The sequence below is a fragment of the Balaenoptera musculus genome, chromosome 6, assembly GCF_009873245.2.
Source record: "Balaenoptera musculus isolate JJ_BM4_2016_0621 chromosome 6, mBalMus1.pri.v3, whole genome shotgun sequence".
Taxonomy (NCBI): Eukaryota; Metazoa; Chordata; class Mammalia; order Artiodactyla; family Balaenopteridae; genus Balaenoptera; species Balaenoptera musculus.
This window is the reverse complement of record NC_045790.1, coordinates 20,093,463-20,113,564: the sequence shown is the minus strand read 5'-3', so window position 1 is coordinate 20,113,564 and position 20,102 is coordinate 20,093,463. Positions and strand designations below refer to the sequence as shown.

The 20,102-nt window shown below is 36.4% G+C and overlaps 1 non-coding gene across 1 annotated transcript; it reads right to left on the bottom strand.

Annotated features, from left to right (window-relative positions):
• Nucleotides 1-345: 345 nt before the first annotated feature.
• On the bottom strand, nucleotides 346-450 carry LOC118897564. The gene has a single exon (XR_005020459.1). It is a non-coding gene; the product is annotated as a U6 spliceosomal RNA (small nuclear RNA).
• Between the last annotated feature and the right edge of the window lie 19,652 nt (nucleotides 451-20,102).

Genomic DNA, 20,102 nt, shown 5'->3' with positions numbered 1-20,102 from the left:
CCAGTTGCACTTGAGAAAAATGTGTATTCTGCTTTTGTTGAGTGGAGTGTCCTGTACATGTCTGTTATATTCAATTGGTCTGTCATGTTTTTATGTCCTTATTTCCTTATTGATATCATCCCTAGTTGTTTTATACATTATTGAAAGTAGGGTATTTAGTCCTTTACTATTACAGTAGAGCTGTATATCTGTTCCTTCAAGTCGATGTTTGCTTCATATATTTCAGAGCTTTGATGTTTGGTGCATATATGTTTATAATTGCTATATCTACTTGGTGAATTGATTATTTTACCATTATATAATGCTTTTTAAACAAGTTTTATCCATTCAGCCAAATTATGTCTTAAAAATATGGAAAGCTTCACAAATATAAAAAATTCTTGTGCAGGGGCTATGATAATTATTTCTGTATCATTTCAATTTTAGTTGATGTGTTGCTGAAGCAAACACTCTGTTCAGATATTTTGCCCAATTTTTAATAGGGTTGTTTATTTTCTTCTTGCTAAGTTCTGTGTATGTTTTGAATATAAGTCCTTTATCAGTTATGTGTTTTGCAAGCAGTTCTTCCCAGTCTCTTGCTTGTCTTTTTGTTCTCCTAGTAATGACTTTTGCAGAGCAGATGTTTTAAATTTTAATGAAGTCTAACACCAATTTTTTTCTTTCCTGGACTATATGCTTGATGATGAGTTTTATATACAATACCAAAAACAAGATCACCTATATTTTTATCTATGTTATCTTCTAAAAGACCTATAGTTTTCTGTTTTACATTTAGGTCTATGATCTATTTTGAGTTAATTTTGTAAGAAGCATATGATCAGTGACTAGATTCTATTTTTTGTTTGATTATCTGTGAATGTTCACTTCTCTAGCACCATTTGTTGAAAAGTCTATTCTTTCTCCATTGAATTGCCTTTGCCCCTTTGTCAAAGAACAATTGACTATATATGTGGTTCTATTGCTGGTCTCTCTTTTATTCTATTTATGTATTTGTTTATATTATTTCACCAATGTTGCAATGTTTTGACAATCATAGCTTTATAGTATGTATTGAAGTTTGGTAGTGTTAGTCCTCAGACATTGTTCTTCTTCAATATTGTGTTGGATATTGTGTCTTCTGCCTTTTCCACATAAATTTTAGGTTTATTTTTTTGGTATCAGGGAAATAACTTGCCATAATTTTTATTTGCAATTCTTGTAATCTGTAGACAAAGTTGTCAAGAACTAATATCATAACAATATTGAGTCTTTCTATCCATAAATGTGGAATATCTCTCCATTTATTTAGCTCTTCCTTGATTTCCATCATCAGTGTTTTGCTGTTTTTCTCACATATACCTTACACATATTTTAATAGATATACACCTAAACATTTCCTTATTCATTGCAAATGTAAATGATACTGTATTTTTAATTTCAAATTCCAATTTTTCATTGCTAGTGTATAGAAAACAATTGTATTTTATACATTAACTTTGTAATATGTATAAGCTTATAACCTCACTATAATAGCTTATTTCCAAAGCAGTTTTTGGTCAGTGATTTTCTGCATAGACAATCATGTCATCTGAAAACTAATACTGTTTTATTTTTCCTTCCAAATCTGTATTTTTTAAAAGTTTCCTTTACTTGTCTTATTGCATTAACTAATTACTTCCAATATGGTGTTGAAGAGGAGTGGTGAGAGGAAACATCCTTGCATTGTGTACCTGTTCTAAGCAGGAAATCATCTAGTTTTTCACCATTAAATATGATGTTTTCTGGAGGGTTTTTTGTAGATTTTCTTCATCATTTTGAGGAATATCCCCTATATTACTAGTTTACTGAGCATCTTTATCAATAATCAGTGTTGGATTTTTGCCAAATGCTTTTTCTGCACCTATTGCTATCATCATATGATTTTTCTTCTTTAGCCTAGGATGATAGATTACATTAATTGATATTCAAATGTTGAATCAACTTTGCATACTTGGGTTAAATCCCACTTGGTTATAATGTATAATCCTTTTTATACATTGTTGGATTCAATTTGATATTTTCATTTTTACAAATTTTGCATTTATATTCATGAAAGATATTGGTTTATGATTCTCCTTTCTTGAAATGTCTATCTGGTTTTGTATTAAGGTAATGTTGTCCTCTGAGTGTGTTAGGAAGTTTTCCTCTACTTCTATTTTCTCAGAGATATTGTAGATAATTAGTATCATTTCTCCTTAAATGTTTGGTAAAATTCCTGCAAAACCATCTGGACCTGACACTTTTTTTTCTGTAATGTTATTAATTATTCATTCATTTTCTTCAGTAGTTATAGGCTTATTCTGATGATCTATTTCTCCTTTTGTGAGTTTAGGTAGATTGTGTCTTTCAAGTTTCAGTTCATCTAAGTTATCAAATTTATGGGCATTGAGTTGTTCATAATATTCCCTTATTAACATTTTAATGTTCATGGGAGCAGTAGGGATGGTCCTTTTCTTTCATTTCTAATATCAGTAATTTGGGTCTTCTCTCTTTCATCTTGTTTGCCTAACTAGAGGTTTATCAATTTTATTTGTATTTTCTAAGAACCAGCTTTGAGTTAATTAATTTTCCCTATTGTTTTCCTGTCTCAATTTTGTAATTTTTATTCTCATTTTTATTCTATCTTTTCTTCTGCTTGCTTTAGATTTATATTGTTCTCTTTCCAGTTTCCTAAGATGAAAGCTTAGCTTGTTGATTTTATGTCTTTCTTATTTTCTAATATTATGTATGCAATATGTTCCCATCTTAGCACTGCTTTCCCTGATTCAGAATTTTGATAAGTTATATTTTCATTTCCACTTAATTCAAAATATTTTTAATTTCTCTTGACACTTTGACCCATGTATTATTTATAAGTATATTGATTAACCTCCAAATATTTGGGGATTTTCAGCTACCTTTCTGTTATCGTTTTTAGTTTCATGCCATTGTGATTTCAAGAGTACTTCATGTGATCTTTATACTTTTAAAACTTTTATGGTGCATTCTGTAGCTCAGAATGTAATCTATATTGGTAAACATTTCATTTGAGTTTGAGAAGAATGTGTATCCTGATATTATTGGATGAATTATTCTATAAGTGTCAATTAAATCCAGTTGACTGATGGCCCTGGCAAGTTTAAATACAGTCATGTTCTTGATCTTCTTTTTTATCCACTCTGTGATACTCTGTGTTTTAATTGGTGTATTTAGATCATTCACACTAAAGTAATTGTTGATACAGTGGGTTTGTATATACCATATTTATGACTGCTTTCTCTTCATTGTTCTTGCCTCTTTTATCTTCCTTTTTCACTCTCTTCCTCCCTTCCTTCCTTCCTTCATTCCTCCTTTCTTCCTTCTTTCCTTCCTGCCTTCCTTGTTTTTTAACTTCCAGTTTTTTCTCACCACCTTGGCTTTGATTCCATTTTCTCTTCTCTCTTAGCATGTAAATTATACTTATTTCTATTTTTGAGTATTCATCTTAGAGTTTGCAGTATATATTTACAACTAATCTAAATACACTTTCAAATAATACACTCAAACACCCACTTCATGAATGTTGCGTGTCCCTTCTAACAGAATATCCTCAATTCCCCCCCCCGCCCCCAACACACACACCTCTCATAACATTGTGGCATTCATTTCACTTATGCATAATCTCTAATCACCCAATGCACTGCTCCTATTGTTATATCGAACAAACATCATCTAATAGATCAGGTAAGAATAAAAAATATTTTATTTTATCTTCATTTATACCTTTCTAACACTCTTTCTTTCTTTATGTAGACCTGAGTTCTGATGTATGCAATTTTTCTTCTCTCCAAAAAACTTCTTTTAACATTTCTTACAAGACACATCTACAGATGACATATTCCTTCAGTTTTTGTTTGTCTTAGATGGTCTTTACTTCTTTACTTTTCTTAAAGACCAGTTTTTAAGAGCAGTTTTACAACAAAATTAAGAGGAAGGTACAGAGATTTCCCATATACTTCCTGCCCAAAATATCCTCTGTGCTCTGCCAATTTACCCCACACCCCCACTCTAGCAACCACTGGTCTTTTTGTTGTCTCTACAGTTCTGCTTTTTTCCCGAATGTAATGTAGTTGGGATCATACAGCATTTTCAGATAGACTTCTTTCACTTAGTAATATATATTTTAGGTTACTCCATGTCTTTTCATGGTTTGCAAGTTCATTTTTTTAATGTGCTGAATAATATTAGACAGGATGCTCCATAGTTTCTCCTTCACTCTTGAAAAATAATTTGCCAGATACAGAATTCTTGGTAGCTATTTTCCTATCAAAACTTTTAAGATTTCTTTCTAGTCTTCTTGCTTGCATGGTTTCTAAAGAGAAGGCTGGGGTAATTCCTACCCTTGTTCCTTTATAGGTAAGATTCTTATTTTTCCCTCTGGCTTCTTTCAAGATTGTTCCTTTGTGTTAGGTTTTTTGCAATTTGAATATGCTTAGATTTAGATTTTTTGGTATGCATCCTACTTGGTGTTCTCTCAACATCCTGGATCTCTGTTTTGGTATCTGTCATTGATTTTGGAAAATTCTCAGCCATTATTGCTTCAAATTTTCTGCTTCATTCTTTCTTTCCTTCTTTCTTTCTTTCTTTCTTTCCTTCTTTCTTTCTTTCTTTCTTTCTTTCTTTCTTTCTTTCTTTCCTTCTTTCTTTCTTTCTTTCTTTCTTTCTTCTCTTTTCTTTCGTTTCTTTCTTTTCATTTCTTTACTTTCTTTCTTTCTTTCTTTTCTTTCTTTCCTTTTCTTTCTTTTTTCATTTTCTTTCTTTCTTTCTTTCTTTTCTTTCTTTTCTTCTTCCTTTCTTTCTATCTTTCTTTTTCTTTCTTTCTTTCTTTTCTTTCTTTCTCTCTCTCTTCTCCTTCTGGTGTCCCATTGGGTTGCCATTAATGTATGTTACATTGGGTAATTTTCCCACAATTCTTGGATATTCTCTAATTTTTTTTCTCATTGCATTTCAATTTGGGATGTTTATTTTTGACATATCTTCAAGCTCACTGATTCTTTCCATGGCCTTTCTGAGTCTATTAATAAGTCTGTCAAAGGCATTCTCCATTTCTTTTACAGTATTTTTGATTTCTCAAATTTCTTTTTGATTTCTTCTTAATGCACATCTCTGCATACATTACCCATCTGTTCTTTATTGTTGCCTACATTTTCCATTAGAAACTTAGCCTATTAATAATAGTTATTTTATATTCTGATCTTATAATTCCAAAATCTCTGTCATATTTGAGTTTAGTTTTGATCTTCACACACTTTTTTCCCTGCCTTTTCTCATGCCTTGTAAATTTTTGTTGAAAGCTGTAAATGATGTATCCAGTAATAAAGGCTGAGGCAAACAGCCTTTAATGTAAGGTTTTATGTTTATCTAGGAAGGAGCTAGGCTGTGTTTAATGTTGACTGTAGTTGTAAGTATGAAAGGCTTTTATTTCCTCTAGTATTATTGGTGTTATCTCCTCTATTGTCTTTGGGTTTCCATCTTAAGTAGAGTCCATGTCCTGAAGCTCTCTCAGTTGTAATCCACTGTTATGATATTGGAGTTCTGTTGATGTGGTGTTAAGATATCAGGGAGGAGAAAAAGCATTCTATAATCTTATGGTGAAATCTATTTTTTAATGGGCTCAAGTCTCTGGGCTGTGACCTTCAGAAGAGTTTCCTAGATGCTTGTTTGTCCTTGTTATGCCATAGGAAGCCAGGAAAGGCCTTGAGACAGACAATTGTCCTTCTGTGAGGTCAAGTAAGGTTCCACCAAAGTATTTTCTACTAAGGACAAGTTCCTACCATGGAGAACAAAGTTCTCTGGCCATATTTTTAAATGGCTATTTTTCCACTTCCCCTTCCTGGAGCACAAGGGAGTTTTTCTACTGTCCTTACCATGAGATTTGGTCAAACTCATGAAAGTGTGGGACCACATATGACTGGGTTCCCAGAAATTTTTAACTTCCAATTTAGTTCACATTTAGCCTCCCATAATTTTTTAATTACCATTTAATTGTCCCTATCAGTTTCTATCCCCAGTGGCAACTTCTGCTCCTGTTAAGCTATGGTTCTCTGTATTCACTTATCTCTACGTTTTCACATATCAGTTTGCCCTCTCTTTTCCAGTTGATCTAAGAAGACTTGCTGGTATTTTTTTGTTGAACATTTTTTCTTGTTGTGAGGATGATAGTGACAAGTTCCAAGCTCATGTTGGAGTGGAAAGCAGATGATGATTTTAAACAATTCTACTTCTTAATGTACTAAGATAAACCTATTGCCAAATTATAAACTTAATGTTGATGATTCTTATAAGTAAATGTTAAATAATAACAATTTTTAAAATAAAATATCTAATATAAGTATTAATTCTCTGTATATGTTATGTTGGGATAAAGTAGATTGGTCCTTGACCTCTATTTCACTCTTTTTTTCTATTGTTTCTTCTGGTACTGCAAAGAATGGAGAGCAAAAATTACCATATCCTAGGCTTTCTTGCAGCTAGAATACTGCATGCAATTTCGGTTTAGCCAATAAAATGCATTCCTTCCAGGTCTGAGAGGGGAAAGTGAAGCCACTTTTCTGCACATTTTGATCTTTCTGCTCTAAGTTTGGTCATGGAGGCATCTGGTGTGTGTGGTGGGGAGGGGGTGTGGGGGGGGGGGTTCTGTTTTTAAAATAATTGAGTTCTAACATCATTTACTTTTGAGATGTCAAGGCACAATAAATCTGTTCTGCTGGTGCAGACCATGCTGGCACCAGCTGTAATATCAGAGGTTTAGAACTGCATGGCACTGATCATGATGATAGCAGTTAGATTACAGAACCAGCAGCTTCCTGGTTGTAGAGCAACAGCAGTTCCCTTGGTGACTTGATTCTGTAGTATGGTTCTTGGAACCCTGAGTACTCAACTTGAAGCAGTCTCAATTTGGCTACACATAACAATCACATAAATGGGTTGTAAAATTACCGCTGCCTGCAGCCCAGACAGTCATTATCATCTCAAAGAGTGAATTCAGGACATGGATATTTTCAAAATCTCCTCAGGTGATTCCCATGCAGAGACAGGGTTGAGAACTTCTCATCTAAAATCTGTCCTTCCAGCTCACCCAACAAATATTTAAACTATTTGCTTTCCTGAAGTAAATATTTTCTTATTGAAACTAGCTACAGACTCTGTTTTCTGCAATGGTACCCAGACTAATACATGTTGTTTCTGAATCTGGCAGCCTTCCATCTTTTGTAAAATGAATGACTAAAACATGAGAGGTTACAGAGAAGGCATTAATATTGAGGCATGTTTCCATTTTCCCTTTGTCAAGGATAGGACTTGTATTATAGTTTATATCACTGTGTTTACTGCAATTTCACTCCATTGTGGCTTAAGGATAATAGCATAAATTGCTATTAAATAACAAAATTACAAGACATTTTCAGTGCAAAGGTATAATTCCCAGGATGAATGAAAGGAATTGAATCTGGCTGTTGTCCAGATTGGAAAGTGATCCCAAATGTCTCCATTTTGTTCTTCCATGGTACTTCCTGATTCCCAGGGCTTACTCATTTTCCTTCAGTGGTCATCAGTTTAACCACTAAGTCATTAGCTAATCATGATCTGTTAACCCTGCTAAAAACATTGAGGGAACATTTATAGAAATAAAATAAAGCCATAAAGAACTGACTCTACTTAATAGAATTTTATACCTTGGCAAGCCAACAAAAGAAGTTCTTTTGCAAAATTGAGACTGAAGAGAATAAACACTTTCAATTTCTTTTCAGAGTATGTTCTGGAAGTAGCTGTTTACTTTAGTGAATGATAAATTGTCATCAATTTACATCAATGGTCCTTTTGACAATAAACATCAGTGGTTCCTATAACAGAAATAAAGAGTTTGGTCTATGTGACGTGAGTTTTCCAAAATAGTACACATAAGATAGGACTCTTGGGAGGGAGATAGAAGAGGGAAGAGATATGGGGATATAAGTATATGTATAACTGATTCACTTTGTTATAAAGCAGAAACTAACATACCATTGTAAAGCAATTATACTCCAATAAAGATGTTAAAAAAAAGATAGGACTCCTTTGCTCAGCGTATAATGCACAGAATAAAGTCACTTCACCATCTGCCCCTTGACTACATTTTCAGTATCAATATTATATTGTTCAAATCTTAATGAAAATGTAATGATTTATAATTTCCCTTTTGCTTCTTTGTATCATTTCACATGCTGCTCTCACACCTTACAATACCTTGCTTGACCACCTGGGACATTCTGACCTGATTCAAGTTGGGTCGGCTCCAGAATTTCTATCTATCTTAATGGCAGCTATAAGTTGTGAGATTGGGACAGATGCTGAATATGTTTATGGGAAGGAGACATGGAGGAGGTTGGTGGAGATGACAGGCAGTCTGTATCCCCCTAGATCTTCCTGAGAGCCTTCTGAAATTCCTCCAAGCAGAAGTCACTTTGTCCTTGGTGCTGATATAATTCTTTATTTGTGTACTATTACAGTAAAAAATTACATTATTTGTATTATTACTTTATATAAATACCTCCCATTCTAGGAAGGTAATCTTATGCTCTCTGGAGGCAATTCATGCCATTTTTGTAATCCCAGCACAGATTCGAATGCAGACTTTTCTTCTCAATACATCTTGCACGAGTGAAGGAATCTGTAGAATCTCATCATAGGCATCAATTTGTACCCTTTGAACTATTAAGGGAGATGGCATGAGAAGCACATTCACACTGGAAAAGCAAGTGCAAGAATGAGGACAAGCAGTACTAGTCAATAATGAATCCCTAGAGTCACAAGGGGAGTGGTGTATGTCATAAATCTAAAGAGAAATGCTGTTATATAGATTCTGTGACAAAAAAGAGAAAACAAAAGCCAGAACAAAATGGGCTTCACTTCAATGAGATTTAAATAAGTTGAGAACATTTCAGAGTGAATTGTTGCTAACCCACTAGATTCTTGTTAAAATGGACTGCACTATTATTTTTGGTGGCTAATCAGCTTGTGCATAACCTACAGGCTCAGCTTCTGCACACCAGTCAGCCCTACCTGAGTTTGGTTTTTCAGTTGGCCGCCAACCAGTCAGTGGAATAACCTTCAAAGAATTAACTGATGACATGAGCTGCTTGCAGAATTCCACTGCAGCTGCCATGAAAGCAGAATCGCATTCATAACCAATGGGAATTTCTAAATAAAAAGAAAAGACTTCGTGACAACACAGCCTGCAGCAGTTATGAGTTTGCATTTCACTCCATGCAGCAGATGTCAAGAGAGCTGTGATAATTTTCTTCTTATCCATCAACCCGACATTATTGTGTAGCAGAACGGGGGACTGGAATTTGTGAATTAGCCTCACTCTCTGGATTGCAAAACTTACTTGAATAAGGTAATGTGGTTGGAACAACTGTCTCTTTAAAATTGAATACTTATTCGTGTACTTTTAGTGTCAGCATTGACCAGCCTCTTCCCCAAAATGATAGAAGAAAATATGGCTTAGGTGCGGGGAGGGCAGGAATCCTCCACAGGGCACAGAAAACATCTCACAAACAGTGCAAGGGACTGTCTCTGTATAGTTCCAATGGGATGTTTTCCTGCACCATTCACTTTCAAACACGCCACCTGTGTTGGATGCATCTTCCAGAAAGCAGACCTGAGAAAAAGGGAGAAGACTAAGGGGGGAACGCCCGTGACAGATAAAAGGTAGGGGAGTAAGAGTAGGCAGGACAGCTTTCTGGCCATCATGCTGGTCCGACATTTGCGAAAGAAGAAGGAAGGAGGGCTGGGTGGGAAAAGCTTCAGGCTGCAGTGTGGATCTGAGAAAATCTTAGACAGCTAAATGGTGAGCTTGGATGCAAAGAACCCCACATCACACAGAAATAGCCAGGCCCAAGGACACAAACCATACTGAATCCCCAGCTGGAGGCTGCCTGGGAGGTGTGTCCTCAGATCAAATGCTGCAAATAACTGCATCCCTAACAGCTGAACAGACGGTAATTTCCTGACAGGAGATCCAAATGGCAGGTGTCCATGGCTGCTTGCTTTTGCCTTTCCCCTCACAAACACTATACTGTCAGTTCCTTGAAGGAAGATTGTTTTTTTGGTTTACATTATTCTCTGAGCGAAGAACTGTCCTTGGCAAACACTGGGTGCTCAATAATTACTTGCTGAATGAATGCAAAGAAAATGCTAGTGATTGAGTTCCTGCAAGGGGCCTGGGAATGTAATAATACTCCATTAACACTCCTACAGCTCACAACTACCATGCCAGGAAGGCATTTTAATCCATTGAACAAAGAGGAAAACTGGAAATCGTGAAGATTAAGTAACTTGCCCAAGGTCACAGGGTATCTGAACACAGGTGAATATTGCCTCTAAATCCCAGAGCCTTTCCACTATTCTAGGTTGGCACACCATCAGTTTTTGTGCTACAATGCAGCAACTTGTGTGTAGGTTTTTCTCTATAATGGTTCATTCCTTTAGAAGAGGAATATGTGTTTCGTACACATTGAGGGGGACTGGATTATTTTCTTTTAATTTTGCAGACTGACACTTGTTCTCAATTTTTCCAGAAGCCATGGAAGCAATTTGTTCACTGAATCCAGAATGCTAGGGATTTTTAACCATTTACTTGCCAGTGGTCTAAGAGCCACTCTTGGGTAGTTTTATTTTCTGCCACAATTTCAGCTTGCCTCCAGTTTAATCCTCTGGATTCAAAGCTTCTAAGAACGTTCAAATTTCTGGACCTGCCATATCCACATGACTCTTTTCTCACCTAGATAATTGCTTATTTAAATAGTGTTTCAAGCAAGGGACAGATGAAAACTATATTTCATACTGATTTGAGACTTTAGTTCTAAAATGCTTGTCTCAGGACATATCCAAACATTTCTTTTTCCTTAGACATATGACCATGTCCTGAAACTTCATAATAAATAAAATTAATGGATGATTCAAGATTGATTAGTTATAAAGAGTAGCCTACACAGGCTACTTTGTGCAAGTAGCTAATATGACTGTATTTCAGCAAGCATAATAATTTATGAATCATTGCCATTGTCTATGAAGAGCAACCTGGCACCAAGGCTTATATTTAAATGCACTGGGAAGAAATAGCTTGTTTTCTTTCCAGTCTTTTAGTTAAATTTTTTAATTCAGATTTTTCATCTTATTTCCTGCTACTCCACAGAACTTTAATTTTTTTCCAGGTTCCCAAATATTTATATCACCTTCTTGTATCTTTTAAAGGTCTCTTTATTTTGATTTCTATAATGAACAGACTAGGAAGTGACATTTGCTCTCATTAGACATTGGTCTGTTTCACAGTAAAATCTGTTTGGCAGTAAAATCCTGAATAATACATTATGATTTAGCATGTGCATCAAAAGTCATAATAAAACAAAATCATGCCAGTGTTATTCATAATAAGCAAAACCTCAAAAAAACTTAATTGTCCATCAACAGAAAAGTTAGACCATAAAATGTGGAATGTTCATACCATGAAATTCTATTCGGCAGCGAAAACCAACAAACCACAGCTAACGCCACAACACAGATGAATACAAATACTGAGTGAGCAAAGACAGACAAAAGTATACATATTTCATGTTACCATTACAAAGTGTATAAAAAGGCAAAACTAAAATACAATATTTAGGGATGCATGGATGGTAAGAAGACTATTCATTTTAAAATGCGGACGTTAATATCATAAAAGAGAGGCTGGTCACCTTCAGAAAGATTGAGTAGTGATGGAGATGGGGCAGGAGGGAGTGCTTCTGGAGTGTCACCAGTGCTTAATTTCTCCACCTGAGGTTTTGGTTTCACATGCATATTCACTTGGTGATAATTCACTGAGGTGCTCATTCATGTTTTGTGTAGTTGTCTGTTTGCATGTAATGCTTTAGAATTTTAAACAAACTGTGACATGGAAACATACAACTTCAACTGCAGGCTCCAATGTAATCACTCTCTTTCTTACTCTCCCTCTCTTCTCCCTCTCCCTCTCCAATTGTTTTGTCAATTTCCCCAGTCATGACATGAAAGAGATAGATTAGATGATTTCTAAACTCAGCTCCAGTCCTAGCATTTTCTGATTCTAATCTGCTGATAATTTGTAAGATATTATTCTGCAAGAAAATTATTCTATTTGTTTCCTAAAACATACTTTAAATTTTTTGGATTTCCTTTCTTGATTTTTATCGTGATGCTTCTAGATCAACCACTCTGTCAGCTTGCTTGACAGTTGGTGCAATAATGAACAAAGGTGGTGAGGGAGAAAAACTATTGGGGACAAAGGTCAAATTTATAAAGTGTCCTTAAAAAAGTGGCTAGTCAAAAAAAGATAGGGAAATAGAGTTTTAAATTTTGCTCAGTTAAATTCTTTGAGATAAAGAGAGGCTCTAGATTTATTAAAGGGCCTGTTGCCATTTGAAGAAGAAAGATAATGAAATAGACAGGGAGCCATCAGGGGAAAGTCAGAGGATCCTGAATCACCATTCACCTTGGGGGAAGAGCCACAGTCCAAGCACCATCCTCAGTCTTGGAGGCTTGACACCTGGATCGTCAGCACTCAGAGTAGTTCCATTTCCCAGGGCAGACTCACATTAAGGGGGTTCTCAGAGGCTGATGTGTCAAAACCAGAAATATCTCATTTCCTTCTAGTGAGGACTGCAGTTGTCAAATAGACCAGATGGTCACATCCACAGATGCCACGTGGAAAATACAAATATCAGCAGGTCAACTTAGAGATTTCTCTCAGTTATACTACTTTGAGACCCTGCACTCACTTTGGCAATAGGTAGACCAGATTAATGGGGAAGTGTTTAGAGTTACTTTTGTTGAGTGCTTGTTTTTTTGACCCTCCTGTTCTTTGCACCCCTTATCCTGACAGTCTCTTCCAACACAGGGACAGTGCAATTGAACAGGCTTCTGGATTCCTAAATCACAGCCATATTCTGATCTTGCCCCCTCACTTTCCCCACTATTGTGATTGGACTTTAGATCAGACCTTTACAGTAGTGTCTCACTCAGCTCTGGCTGCCATAACAGGATACCACAGACCAGGCAGCTTGAATAACAGAAAGTTATCTTCTCACATTCTTGAGGCTGGAAGTCCAAGATCAAAGTGCCAGCATGGATGCGTTCTGGTGAGAGCTTGCTTCCTGGCTTGCAGACAGCCACCTTCTCGATGTGTGCTCAAATGGAGAGAGAAAGGACTCTGGTGTTTCCTCCTCTTCTTATAAGGGCACTAATCCCTTTTCACAGGTGCTCCACTTTCATGACTTCATCTAACCCTAATTACTTCCCAAAGGCTCTATCTCCAAATACCATCACTTTGGGAATTAGGGATTCCACACATGAATTTTGGGGAAATATAATTCAGTCCATAGCAAGTAGATTAACTTTCAGAATGTTCTGGAAAGGGGGTAAGAGACATCTTGTGGTCTAGTCCTAGTGCCACCTCATCCTAACCATGGCTTGTCCCTGCAAACAGCCTGAGGCACATGATGGGGATGTAGGCTGTCTCCAGGAGACAGACGCTACAGCCTTGATGCTGACACTTTACAAAGAGATGGTCTTTTATGAAGAACAGTCAGGGAGTCTCACTTCTTTCTCCTAGCTGGAGCTGCAGATGTGATTCTGGCCTACAAACTCATTTGGGGGCCTCCCCTATGGAAGACACCTGAAGTCTTTCTCAACTGTACCCAAAGGCAAACAAGATAAGAGACCATCTTACTCAGTGGAGACGCTACGCTAGTGATGTCATCCTAGGTCTGTGTGTGAGCAGCCAGTGCCAATCACAGAGATGCCCTGACCTCCCACAGGGAAGGGGTACTGGAGAGGGGAAGTGTAGGGGAAGAGTTCACAGATATTTCCAGGTTGCAGTCCCCAGTGACCTGAGAGGGACAGGGGGTGCCAGAGAACACCCCAGGACCTCAAGGATAGAGGGTTATGTCAACAATGGGTCTTGATTCTTGAGCCTTTCTAGATCAAAAAGGCCAGAGTGGTGTCATGGAATAAATTCAATCCTCGGGCAATCTCTCTAAGCCTCGCTTTTCTCATCTAAGACCAATGCTGCTATTTTCTAGATATTAGGCAGAATGGAGTCACTTTCATTACTTTTAGACTTATGGTAGATTAAAAAAAAAAACAAAAAAACCAAATAGGCTTACAAAAATTGTGTTATATTTCAATGATTTACATGTAACGAGTTTTCTCTTTCTCTGTTCTCATTCCCCTTGGCATATTCAACCTTCAAAGGGTTACATATATACCTTCTAATAAACAGCAAGCAAATCAAGGGCAAGTGCTTATCTTTGATTCAAATTCATATTGACAATGCCTAGAATATATGTAGGACATATACTCAGTAAAATTAAGGTTGTGAAATGTAACAAATGAAAATATAGGATGCTCAGTTAAAGTTGAATTTCAAATGTTGAACAAACTTTTAAAAGTATAAATATATTCCATGCAATATATGGTACATACTTATACTAAAAAAATGCACTTTTTTTTAAAACTTTAAATTTAACTGGGTATCTTTTATTTTACCTGGCTATCCTAACATGTTTATTTGTTAAAAGAATAAATAAGTGATTTTACCTATATATTCATTTATTCATTCATTGATGTTAGATTCAGACTTTAATACTTTGATTTCCTCTCCTTACCTTATCACATCTTAAACTAATTCTTCCCTATGAGGTTCAGCTTAAATGATACTTCTTTCTCAATATCTTCCAAGAGGCTCCAGTCTCTCAATTTTATGACACTTTAATTTTTCTTATGTAATTTACATTTATTCATGTTATTATTATTCATATACATCTTTTTATATTGTATGACCATTGAGATTATAAATGGGCACAAGATGTGCTTTGGTTCTTTTTGGAGTGAAGAAATGTGCTTGATGTCTTCTACTCCACTGATCTCTACGACTGCAAATTCGTAACTGGATATGAAGTACATTGTAGAAATATAACAAAATGAAAATGCTGATCATAATGGTCTTTTAATTTTGCAGTTGACCTCACTCCTACCGCTTTCTGGTTTGTCTGGAGAAGGATAGTCACAAACAGAAATATGGACTTGAAAGAAAGCTTGCTTGAAATCCAGAGCCAAAATTTTATTACAAGACAAGAATGGAGAACATGGTATGAGAGACAGTCCCACCACAGAAGAAGAAGAAATAGGAATCCTTTTGCCATGGATAGAAGTTGTATGGGGGATATTTGGAGGGTTATGAGAGTGAGTATGGTAACTGGGTCCTTAAGAAGGGACTACATACACAATCAGACTCTAGATATCATTGAAAGTAGGGGTGGTAAAATAGCCAAAGCATTAATAGAAGCCTCAGAGAGATGGAAGAAGAATCCAAGAATCCCTGGGAAAAGTGTTTTGTTTCATTTCTATATCCAGCCTGGGGCAGGAATAAAGCAGGTAACAAGGAAAAGCATAGTACCTGCTCTCATGAGACTCATGTTCTGGTGGGAGAATAAACCCCCAAATAAACAAGTGACAAATAGATGTTATAACATTTTAATGTGACATACATGATACAACAAAAATGAATCATGATGATTAGAGGATAATGAGAATGAGATTTTTTTAAAGGGGTCAAATTTGAGCAAAAGACCTGACAGAAATGAGTGAAGAAGCTAAAGGAAGATCTGAAGGAAAATACAGCAATTGCAAAGATACTGAAGCGGAATAATTCTTAGACACTTGAGGAGTATCAAAAAGACCAGTGCAGGTGGTACAGAATAAGTGGTGAGAAGAGGGATAGGAGATGAGGCAAAACAGATAAGCAGAGGTAAATTACTTAGGGTTGAGTGGCTCCTGGTAAGAATGCTGAATAATTTTCTTCATTGTAATGGAAAAAAACTGCCAGATTTTGAAGGGAGGAAGTGAATTTTCTTATTTGCATTTCTAAAATGTCACTTTTTCCAGAATATAGAGTGAGGTAAGATGTGAAAGGAGTCTGTTTTGGAGGCTATTTTCATAGCCCAAGTGAGAGAAAATGTGGTTTGAGTAGGTTGAGAACAGTGAAGTTGGTGAATAAGTAGTTGTATTTGAGATTCATTTTGAAAATGGAGCCAATAAGACTTGCTGTTGCATTGGGGATGTATAAGACTGGACAACCAAGTGAAAATGATGCCATTAACCAAGATGTAGGGAAAGGGGATTTGTGAAGGAGAGGGGCTGTGTGGATAAAACCAAGAAAATACCTAAATGGAACTGTTGAGTAGTCATTTGGTAAAATGAGCCAAGGCTCAGAGGAGAGGTCAGCCTCGTGGTAAAATTTGGTAGTCATTAGGGCATTGTTGGTTTGTAAAGACATGAAACTAAATCAAATCACCCAAGGACTGTATGCCAACAGCAAAGAGAAGACAACGAGCTGATCCCTGGCACCATCCGACAATCAGATAGCAGATGCAAGATGTTGAGTGTGCAGCATGAGAGAAGGGGAAAACCAGAAAACTGTGCTACTTCAGAAGGCAAGAGTAAAAAACATGTCTGGAAGAAAGGTGTAATCAACTTTTTTCATGCTTTCATTGCACATATATCTTATGTAAGGGAAACCTATTTATTGGCCAATGTGTGTGACAACCCAGGAGTCACTGGTCATCATCATAAGAGTGATTTCCATAAAGCGGTGAGACAAACCACTTACTGGAGTGAATTCAAGGGGAAAATGAGAACAGATAATGTGAAGATAGGAAAACAGACAAAGCCTTTGAGAATTTTTATTATAAATGGGAATGGAATAAAAGAGCGATGGCTGGAAGGAGATATGGAAGTCAAAGAAATGTTTTCTTAAAGATAGAAGATACACTGCAGATTCTATGGCAGTGAAGTTGAAGTCTTCAGAGGAGACTGAAAATTGTATAATGCAGGAGACTGTGGAGACAACGCAAGAGCAAGGTCCTTGAGAAAGCAAGAGGATAGAATCATTCACATTGGTGATGGAGTTGGTCTCAGGAGTAGAGACAATTTATCTGTTGTCTCTAGAAGAAAGAAAATACATAGATGTATGAATGGAGATGAAATGTTAGGGCTGGTGGAGATGAGAAATTGTTCTTCTTTGACTGCTACTAATTTCTCAGTGAAATAAATAAGGAGAGCACAAAGCACAGAGTGAGAAAGGAGCAGGTATTGGAGAGTTGAGCAAAGTGGAGAAAGGATAAAATAGTTATATCAGGGAGTAGGAGAGAATAATGTTTAAGGAAATATAGTATTTTTGCTGGGCAGCACCAAGCTTTCTTAAGGTTTGGTCATAAATAGATTGTGAATTTGGTAAGCACAGTTGTGTGTTTTTCTCCTTCCATATTCACTTACTTGAGTATAAACTAGACTAGAAGAGAAATTGGATTTAATTAAAGTTGAACTTATGCAAGAAGGTTTAATAGAGGTTGGGAGGATCATGGGATTTGAGGTTGTGTTAAGAGGAATAATTAGCAAAACAGAAAATGGAATCTTCTGTGCTTAAAGAAATTGAGGTTATGATGGCAGAGATGAACAGTTAAAAATTGGAAGCCTCAATGGATTGGAACTCTGTTTTTGAAAATTGTTGAAATAGGGATATTATAAAGAGTGAACTGGAAATATAGGTGGTGGAGCTCAAAAAATTGAATACCTAAAATTGATATTTTTGAGGTGACTTAGATAATGGTAATGATAAGTTTTTGTGATATTTCTAAGGGAATGAATGGTTACGGTGGTATAGAGAAAAAGATTAGAAATAAGAAGATCAAGGTATTTGATGAATTGTCCTTTGGATTTTGAAGGCACCAAGAATAGTGTAACAAGAGTCCCCACCATGATGATGATGTTTTTCTATATAGCTTATGAAATAGCAAATTTTCTTAAAATAATTTGCAAAACATTTGTTTTTATAAATAATTTTTTATTATCTTATATACAGTTGGTGTTTTCTCAGACCTGTCATTTAATAAAACAATTTTATCTTTTTGAATAACATCTGGTTGTTCCAAATAACTGAAACTGAGCAGACCTTTGTAGAGACCTCTGTTCTTGGTGACAGAACCCCAGAGCCCCCTGTTTAATGATGATTAGGAAAAAGACTGTGGCAATAAACTGTGGTCCCCTAGGCCATCCATGAATAGAGAAAGAAACAAGCCCCAGCGTTCCTGATTAGAGAAAGCAAAGGAATGCAGAAACAAAGATAGGACAGTCAGGAAGGGATATAACTATAGCTTAAGAAATAAATCAGCCCAACAGGCTCCTAGTTCTGTGTCAAAGGTAAAGACAAAGTCTAATGCACATTCCTCAGTTGTTTTGTGGAAACCAGACCCCAACCAGATGGAGAATAATGACCATGAGCACATATCTCCCAGACCAGCTGGAGCCTGAAGATCGATAATGCTAACCCCTGTGACCTCACCTGGTTACCTCACCACCCACTAATCAGAAAATTGTGCATTAGCTGATCACATTCTTCACAACCTTCTCCCTCACTTTTTCTTTAAAAACCCATCCTTAAAAGCCACCGGGGAGTTCAGGACTTTTGAGCATGAGCTGCCTGTTCTCCTTGTTTGTTACCCTGCAATAAACATTGTACTTTTCTTCACCACAACCTGGTATCAGTAGATTGACTTTGCTGTGTGTCAAGCTGGTAGACCTAAGTTTGGGTTGGAAACATAACTATTGAACCTACAGATTATATCTTATTTTTATTGCCCCTCCAGATTTTCCATATGACCCAGATTCTCATACTAAACTTAGAAGAGAAATTTAAACACCTCTATTATTCATCACTATTGTGACAAGAGCCACAATATTGATATTAAGCATCTTTTGATCATTATAACTAGTATGGGCTCACAAATGAGAGATTCCCCATGAAAGACAAATGTTGTTACATCACTAAGATGGAAATAAGAGGGTAGAGTCTGAGTGCTGATAGCAGGGAAAACTTCCAAGTGTTGGTTTTGTTATCTGAGAAATCCAATATGATGTTTAGAGCATATCAACAGGAGTTGTCTGGTTCCATTTTGGTAAGGTTTATGATCCTTTGGGTTGAAATAGCAATCTAAACTATTGTTAATAAGAAAAGTGAAAGAAGGGAGACAAGGTTCATCTCACAAGTACAAGGAATTGGTAAGTACCAGAATGACTGGTGGGAAACCCGGTGGGCAGTTTAACTTAAGGTTGGTACTTGCCCTATGTTCTGCATAAAACTATATCACAAATCAGAAGTTAGAAAGAGTCAACTGTTTACTTCAGAATTAAGGGGAAGACTGCACTTCTCTGAAGGGTAGGTTCATGAGACCTTGAATTTATGGTAACAATCTAATTTCCAGATTCCATCATCTCTTGGGGCAAGGCATTGGACCGAGCTCCCGTGATTAGTTAGGATTGGTGTAGATACCACTGGATATTGGTATTGCCAGTGGATACTGGATGTTGGATACCAATGTTTCTTTAGCTTTCTTTCACTAAGTGTATTTTTTAAACCCCAACTCATTTCATCAGGAAATATATTTTGTATCACACCTTAGTAGGAGAAAAAAATTCAATGGTAGAAGCTACTGTCTGATCTCAAGGAGCTTGGAGCAACATGTATTCATACAAAACTCACTTTTTCTTCTAAATCCAGTGAGTTCTATGTGCCAAGTCTAAAATCAGACATTTCATTGTAGAGGTTAGAAGAGGTATCAATCATAGCTGAGCAAAGTGGACATAGAAAGATTCCAGGAGGAGGGAGCATTTGAAGACACTTTCTCGGGAGATAGAAGAAAACAAGAAGAGAAGAAAGAAAAGGAATAACAGAGTTAAACTTTCTGTGAAAACAGCTGCCAAAACCCACTGTAATATTGGCATAAGTATCTATAGGCTTTCTTGTTCAGAAACTCTCCTGTTCCTATTTGTGCATCTATGGGTAGATTTTTCCTTCTCATAATTTCTTGCTCTGCTGACGGTCTCATGTTCAGGAACCATGTTCAGCTGTGCAGAGTGGCATGTGGAGGCTCTGTCCAGATTCCTATAGTGTAATAAAAGTTACAGAATGCCCATGGAAATAATATGCAAGAATGAGGTTGTCTTGCCATTCT